The following is an 8,466-nucleotide window of genomic DNA, read 5'->3' on the forward strand; positions in this document are numbered from 1 at the left end:
CCCCTATCCTCTGGGAAGAGGAGAGGAGGCTGGGAATTGAATTAATGATCAACATGCCAGCGTAATGAAGCCTCTATAAAAATCCCAAACAGGGTTTGGAAAGCTGCCAGTTGGTGGACACATCCATACACCAGGAGGGTGACTCTCTAGCTCCACAGGACAGAAGCTCCTGCACTTGGGGTTCTCCCAGACCTCTCTTTATGCATCTCTTCATCTGGCTATTCACCTGTATCCTTTACCATGTTCTTTTATAATAAAGTGGCGAATGTAAGGACATATTTCTTTGAGTTCTGTATCTCTAGCAAATTAACTGAACCCAAGGAGGGGGTCATGGTAATCTCCAATTTATGGTCAGTCAGTCAGAAGCACAGGTAACAATGGGAACTTGTAACTGGTATCTGAAGAGAGAGACGTCTTGTGGGACTGAGCCCTTAGCTTATGGGATGCTATCTCTAGGTAAACAGTGTCAGAATTGAGTTGAACCGCAGGACACCTGGCTGGCATCAGAGAATTGTTTCATGTGGAAACCCGCCCCCCCCCACCCCCCCAACACGTCTGGTGTCGGAAGTACTGAGTCTGGTAGTCGTATGAAGGTAAAGGAGAAAAACACAGGAGAAAAAGTAAGTTTTTCCAACTGAACAACAAAAGCACAAGTGACCAAAAAAAAAAAAAAAAAAAGATAAGTTAGACTACACCAAAATTTAAAACTTCTGTGCGGCAAATGACACCATCGAGAACGTACAAAGGCAACAAATAGATAGAATGATAGTAAATATCTGCAAATCGTATCTCTGATAAAGGACTTATATCTAAGATATAGAGATGCTTACAACTCAGTGAAAAGACAAATCACCAAATTTAAGAAGTGATTAGAGGATATGAATAGACATTTCCCCAAAGAAGATATACCATATGACTGACAGACACAGGAAAAGATGCTTAACATCGTTAGTTATTATGGAAATGCAAGTCAAAACCACGTTAATATATCACTTCATATTGATTAGGGTGGCTATCATCAAAAAATCACAATAACGAGTATTGACAAGGATGTGGGAGATTGCAACTCTCACACATTGCAAAGGGGAATGTAAAAAGTTTCAGCCACTTTGGAAAATAGTCTGGCAGATCCTGAAAAAGTTAAACATATAGTTACCTACAATCTAGCAATTTCAGTCCTTGGTATATACCCAAGAGAAATGAAAGCCTATGTCCGCACAAAAACTTGCAGATGAATTCTTCTGACAGTGTTATTCTTAATAGTCAAAAGTGGAAACAACCCAAATGCCTATCAACTGATGAAGGGACAAGCAAAATGTTGCATATTCATACAATGGAATGTTAGTCGAGAATAAAAAGGAATGAAGTACTGATAATGCTACAATACGGATGAATGTTTGAAACATTATGCTAAGTGAAAGAAGCCAGTTACAAAAGATCACACATTGTATAATTTCATACATACGAAATGTCTAGAATAGGCGAATCTATAGACTTAGAAAGTAGACTAGCGGTTGCCGGGGACTGGAGGAAGGGGAGGGCTGGAGAGAATGGGGAGTGACTGCTAATGGGGACAGAGTTCTTTTCTTGGCCGATAAAAAAATGTTCTAAAATTAGATTGTGGTAGATGGTTGAACAGCTCTGTGAATATACTTAAAAATATTGAATTGTGTACTGACAATGGTGAATTATGGTATATATTAATTACATGTCAATAAGGTTGCTTTAGAAAAGAAAGGAAAAAGTCTCCAAACAGATCTTAAACATAGACTTTATAGTCCGTTACCTCCACATAGGTTTCTAACATATAAAATACATATTTGATCATTGCACTGATTAAGCTTAACACTGTATTTTATAGCAAATTCTGCAAGCCTGTTTGAGCTAATTGGAGACCAATGGAAATTTGGATGGGAATGTAATTACCTGAGTTGAACCATGATCAAAAGGCATTCCAGTCTAATCAGAAGGCACTACTGGATTTTTAATAAGTGCCGGCTCCTAGGAGTCAGGCTTTCTGCTTCCGGAATAAGATAGAACAATGCTTTTAACCGCCCCCCCCCCCCCTTTCCTATCAGGCAAGTGGTACGGATTGACTCATGGTTAAGAGGGCAACCTTCTCAGCGAGCAGCACTATTCCTTGCAATGCTTGAAATTTCTTTTCAGTTTCTGCTTTCCATTCGAGTATTGATTGAGACAGGGCTCTGTGTAGCTTACAAGGTGTCAGGTGTTGTCACGGTGTGATGTTAGAGCTCTGAGGCCACTATTGTAATGGGTTGACTGTCTTTATGGAGGTGAAGTACAAAAGGGCAAGCTAGTGGATTAAGGAACTAAAGCACTTGCCTTTGAGGACCCAGGCTTAGCTCAAAACCAGTGCCCTTAGAACCTCCATCTCAATGACAAAATAAGTAGTTGTCATTGTACATCACAAGGGTCTACCTTTTAGACAAGTGATCCCTGTTTTCTTTCATGTAATGAACTATTTGGGGATGTGTGTGTATATATATATATATATGGAACTCATTTGGCAATTAGAAATGCTGCCTGTTAGTAACTGTAATATTTTTAGATGGTCTGATATATAGTGAAAAGCACAAATGTTCTGAGTCAGAAGAGCAGGGTTCGCATCTTAGCCAACTAAAAGTGTTTATTTTTAAATAAAAAAATAAAAAAATAATAAAAGTGTTGCACCTTGGGCAAATCATGTGGGCCCTTCTGTGATTTGGTTCCCTCTGTCAACAGGCTAATAATTTTACCTATCTTGTAGGCTATACCTGAGTGTTCAATGGGGCAACATTACTAATGTGCCTTTATAAAGCCAAAAGGGCCCTCACAGCCATCTTTGTTGTATGTGGACCTGTGTGATGTTTCAGGGGACTGAGATCTCTCTGTTTGTGTAGCTCCATGAGGCTGAGTGTGCATACTCAGATCAGATTTGCTGATTTGCTGGTTGTTTTGGGAGTCCTTGGGTTGTTGGGGGGGTTGGAGGTATTCAAGATATTCTCCCCTGACTCATCCTTAAGGAGGCCGGGATCCAGCATGGGTCAAGGTTTCTGGATGGGTCATTCATTCACTCATTTAACAATTATTAATTGAGTGCTACTCTGGTCTAGGTACTTGGGATAAACTGGTTTATCAGACTGACAAACATCTTCTCCCAGAGGCTTACATTCTAGTGAAAGAAAAAGATCCAATAATCAATGACATAAATAAATACATAATTTCAAAGAACTCGAGGTGCAGAAAATACAGCAAAACAAAGGATAGAAAGTAGGAGTGGAGACTCTTTTTTTTTTTTTTTTGAACAATTTCAGATCTACGGAGAAGTTGAAATAACAATATGCAATGAACACTCATTTTTCCATTGCCTAAATCCACATTATTATGCCACATTTGTCTTCTCTCCCTCTTCTAGGTGTGCAGGTCTTTATATGTTTGCATACACATGTGTTCGTTGTTGTTGAAACCTTTAAAGTAAGTTACAGATAGCATGAAACTTTATCTCTAAATAGTCCAACAAATACCTCCCAAGAATAAGACATTCACCTGTACAAACCACAGTGCCATTATGACTCAAAAATTAATAATACAGGGGCACCTGAGTGCCTCAGTTGGCTAAGTGTCTGGCTCTATTTTGGCTCAGGTCATAATCTCAGTTTGTGAGTTTGAGCCCCACATCAGGCTCTGTGCTGACAGTCTCTCTGTCCCTCCCCTGTTTGTGCTCTCTCTCTCCCAAAATAAAAAAACTTTAAAAAAATGTTTATTTATATAGAGAAAGAGAGAGCATGCATGAGCGGGGGAGAGGGAGAGAGAGAGAGAATCCCATGCAAGCTCTGCACTGTCAGCACAAAGCCTGACATGGGGCTCAAACTCACGAACCCATGAGATCATAACCGCAACTGAAACCAAGATTTGGACACTTAACTGACGGAGCCACCCAGGCACCCTCTATATGATTTTTTTAAACATTAAGATTTTTTTACACATGTCTCATATTGGATTAGGATAATTAATGCTAACTGCCATAGCAGGCAAATCCTGAAATCTCAGCTTACACAATAAAATTTTATTTCTTGCACGTGTAAAATCTGGTAAGATGGGGCATCTCTCCTTATAGCCTCACCATCTGGTATATGTAACCTCCCAAGTGGCCTTGGATGCCCGGAGGAGAAGGGTGGAAGAAGACACTGGCTGTTCCTTGCTTTTCCCCAGGGGGTTAGGGAGTGTCATCACTTCTGCTGACACTTCAAAGGTGCCAGCTGGTCTCATCACTGGGCCATGTAAGGGAGTACTTGGAGTAGCTGGAGAGGGTCAGTGGTCTGTCCCCAGATATTACATGTGAAAGTAGGAAACTCTCAATAATGGCGTCTTCAGGGCCATCTGAGGGGGTGGCCGTGGCACTAGGGGTAGAGTTTATAGCAGGAGAAGCAAAGAAGTTAAAAGCTTTGTCTTCTCTTAGCACTCTCATCTGGAAAGCTTCCTTTTCTCTTTCCTCTTGGCCTCAGGTTTCCTCTTGAAACTTTTGAAGACCTGGGCCCCAGGTGAAAGAGGCCTGATGTTACCTCTTCAGTCAAATTCTGGTTTAGGCCAGAGAGGCAGAGAGGGTGTTCAAGGTCCACAGTCTGGCTCTTGCAGATATGGGACCTGGTAGGTGTTTGGGATCAAAACAGTGGGCATTAACGAGGCAAGGATTTATCTAGATTATTCCTGATTAGTCCAGATGCCCTTGGATTCCTGCATCCACCATCACAGCCTGTTGTTGTCACTAAAGACAGGAATTCAAATCATGTGAAGAGCTAAATTCAGAAACACAATCGCAGCTTCAAAGCACAAGGCTTTGGAGGTTTAGCCCGTACCTGGCAGCCTGAAGGAAGCTGGACCAGCTCTAGGCAGTCCGACAGACCAATCAGTCACCCCGCCACGCCCCTTCTCTGTGGCTCCTGAGGGGAAGGCAGAAGGCTGAACAGCCATTATAAGCCTGCTGTGTTCTAAATCCTTTCTCCTAGGATCACTTGAGGGTCGAGTATATCCATCTGTTTCTCATTCATGACTCTTAGGGGACTAGGCTGCCCAGAAATTCTGACTGCTCACATTTGCTTCTGTGGCACTCGAGGAACACGTGACTGAGGTACGATAGGTAAGAGACAAAGGTTTGGAGTCATAGAGACCTAAATGGCAGAGATATTTAATACTCATAAATACCTATGTACATCCCACCAGCCTTTCCATCCCCCCAGTGATTCCCTAACCATCCTGCTGTTGAGCAGAACCATGTGACTCACTCTGTGAGCAATGGCTGTCAGTGTTTCATGCTTCTTTTTTTCCTCTGCTTTATGGGCCTGGAATCTAGGTCTTCCAGATGCTAGAATCTTCCCTGTTGGCCTGGGTCCTTGAGTACTGTGGGAGCAGAGCCTCCCCTAAACCTCAACCTGAGTGAGGCATGTAAGGTGAGTAAGGTGAGTTTTGAGGGTACTAAACCATTAAATTCGGGGTTTCATTTCTGGTTACCGCAGCGTAACCTAACCAATTATGCCTAAGGCAGGATTTACAACCTCATCTAGTCTCTGCCATTTGTTATTGTTGGCCCCCATGCTCTCATCTGTAAAGTGGGGATAATAATACCTCCTGCAGTGTCTGTCTGGTCATTTTGTCTGTCCTGCATCCATTGTGGCGGGGCGGGGGGTGGGGGGGTGTAAATTCTCCTTCTCCTCTAACTCCATGGGATTCTTGTGGTGGTGATTCTTGTCAATGTAGGGACTCACCTTCCCTCCCATGGGCCAGCCATTCAGAGAGCCACATCCTCATGGACATACTGACTGGACCAAGGGATGGTCAAGAGACCCCAAAATGGTTAATTGGAGTCTATTTTCTAGGCTGGCATGGATGTTGTAAGACCAAGTCTCTTTCCATGTAAACCTGGAGCTGTGAGATGCCATTTTTTCCCACTCAGACAAAAAAGCAGCACCTGTGGATACTGGGAGAGCCACAAGCTCCACCTAGCCCTGGACTTTTTGATATACCAACCCATAAATCTCTCTCTCTCTCTCTCTTTCTCTCCTTAAGGCAGGTTGAGTTGGGGTTTAGGCACCTGCAACAAAAAGTCTTGACCAATGCACCAACCTTGGAGAGTTATTGTAAAAATTAAACAAAATAATTTATTAAAGTGCCTGACACATTACAAGTTGATGCTATTATGACTGAGGTTGGTTGCTAGGGGTTCTAGCTTATTCCTTATCCTCAATCCTTTAGGAAGGAGTTCATAAACTGAAACCACATGATTCTGCGCTCACAGGATTTTTTCCACTGGGCTGTATATGTCCTTGCTGTGTCCTTTGTTGCCTTTGAGGGACATCCTAAGAAACAGCTACTTGAAAACCTTTATTGCATATGCTATAGGGATATTGTCTACAGCTTTACTCAGGGTCCCATCTAGAAATATACATTAAGAAATTTTTCTCAGACTTATGTGGGAAGGAAAATTTGACTTCCCCCAAAGTGGTACTTCTCCAACTTTTTCACCCTCATCACCAGAAAAGACCGAACTCATACTTCCAGGAGGCACAGCCCTCAGCATGGGGAGTACGATTTCTTCTGTTTATGTTAAAAATTCATGTGACTTTTGTATTCTCCACTAGACATCCATGTTTATTTTTATGGATGTTGTAAATCCTGCATCAGATCTTTGATTGCCTCAAGGTTGACATGAAATTTCTAATTTCTCGGGGCGCCTGGGTGGCTCAGTCGGTTAGGCATCCGGCTTCGGCTCAGGTCATGATCTCATGGTCCATGAGTTCAAGCCCCGCGTCGGGCTCTGTGCTGACAGCTCAGAGCCTGGAGCCTGTTTCAGATTCTGTGTCTCCCTCTCTCTGACCCTCTCCTGTTCATGCTCTGTCTCTCTCTGTCTCAAAAATAAATAAACATTAAAAAAAAAAAAAAAGAAATTTCTAATTTCTCTTCAATAATGATGGCCAGAGTATATAGACTGCAACCTACATCCTTGTCTCGATATCCTAATTACTCTACAATTTCTCTGATCCTGATTGTAGTTTATTTATAACTTTCTATTTTATGGTATATTTTCTTGTGAATTGCTTCAACGACTTTGTGGAAGCAAATGGGTTATGAATAAATAAAAGCATTCATATAAACATAAAAAAAAGAATTGACAAGCTTGAAATGATACCATATGAGGACACAGGATGTGTACTTGGTTTCCTACTAATAGACATCTTACCCCCCAACCTCAGCTGAATTGAACAACACATTGAACCAAAAGAAGTGTTTAAAATTTTAACAGAAACAGCATGAAAAAGGCATAGCTAATATTCTTGTTATCCACAGAAAATCAAAAGTCCTAATTTGAAGAGAATACATTAATACTGATTTTGGAAGACAGATGTTGGAATCGGCATTGGCAAGAGTGGGTCTATTTGCTTCTTTTTTTTACCAAGGGCAATAATGAAAAATATTTTTGTTAACAAAAGTACTCGTTACACTTTCAACTTCACACATTGGGACAGAAACTGGGCAATAGCAATACCTTTACTACGTATATCCAGAACTGAGTTAGCTGGTCTTTTGGACATGCTTGGAAGCACTGAGAAGCTTGAAAATGCAAGATGAGGGCTATGGATCTAAGGCCCATTTACTTACCTGTCTCCCCTTCTGAACAACATTCTCTGAGTACAGCAGGAGTTCCTACAATGGGATGAGATTCAGAAGATCCTTGAACCCTTTGAAAATGAATGCAAAGATTTGTGTTGTGTACTTTTTTTTTTTTTTTTTTTTTTTTTGATGAGAGAGCATCCATAGCTCTCAGCAGATTTTTGAAAATACTTGTGATCTGGAGAGGTCAAGGACCAGTGATGACGTCAAGGCTAGTGGATTATCTAGCACAGTGCCTTGTGGGTAGTATGGGCTCAATAAATATGTGTGTGAAGCTGAGATTCTGTGCTTCCAGGTCATAAATAGCTAAGTGAGCTGTAGGACCAGGTCTGAGAATTTAATCCCTTTACATTTTGATCTCTTCACTGCTCAATTAAAAGGGAGTAATAATACCTAACAGAATACAGTAAGAATTACATGAGGTAGAATAAAGAATGCCTCACCTATAGTGGGCACTCAGTCAAGGCAGCTATTGTTTTTGTTCTTGTCAGTTAAACTGCATTTCAGGCAGAATTATCACATACCCGTCAGGGCTGATTCTCATCATAACAATTTTTGTTGTTCAAAATAAAATAAAATAACTAAAAACCTAAACACTTATTCGGATGATTTTGGAATGTAACAGAGACAAATACAAAGTAAAAACCAAGGCAGGAATTTACCTGCGTCGCCCAGGATTAGAGAGCAAATCGAGCTGACCTAAGGAGAATCGGGCCTTGTTTGAAACTCTTCCGATCTCTTCCACCTTCCTGCTTCCTTCTCGCTTCCTGCCTCCCTCAACGACTACGTGCACACGCACGC

General features: G+C 41.5%; 1 long non-coding RNA gene across 2 annotated transcripts in view; it reads right to left on the reverse strand.

Annotated features, from left to right (window-relative positions):
* Window positions 1-8,466, reverse strand: part of LOC132664436 (uncharacterized) — a 48,542-nt gene extending 40,076 nt beyond the window's left edge. For both annotated transcript variants that reach the window (XR_009603668.2, XR_009603669.1), the window contains exons 1-2: window positions 8,328-8,466; window positions 7,654-7,733 (exon numbers count right to left, since the gene is read on the reverse strand). This is a non-coding gene — a long non-coding RNA (uncharacterized LOC132664436). The remainder of the gene's footprint in view (window positions 1-7,653; window positions 7,734-8,327) is intronic.

The sequence above is a fragment of the Panthera onca genome, chromosome F2 (assembly GCF_046562875.1).
Source record: "Panthera onca isolate mPanOnc1 chromosome F2, mPanOnc1 haplotype 2, whole genome shotgun sequence".
Classification (NCBI taxonomy): Eukaryota; Metazoa; Chordata; class Mammalia; order Carnivora; family Felidae; genus Panthera; species Panthera onca.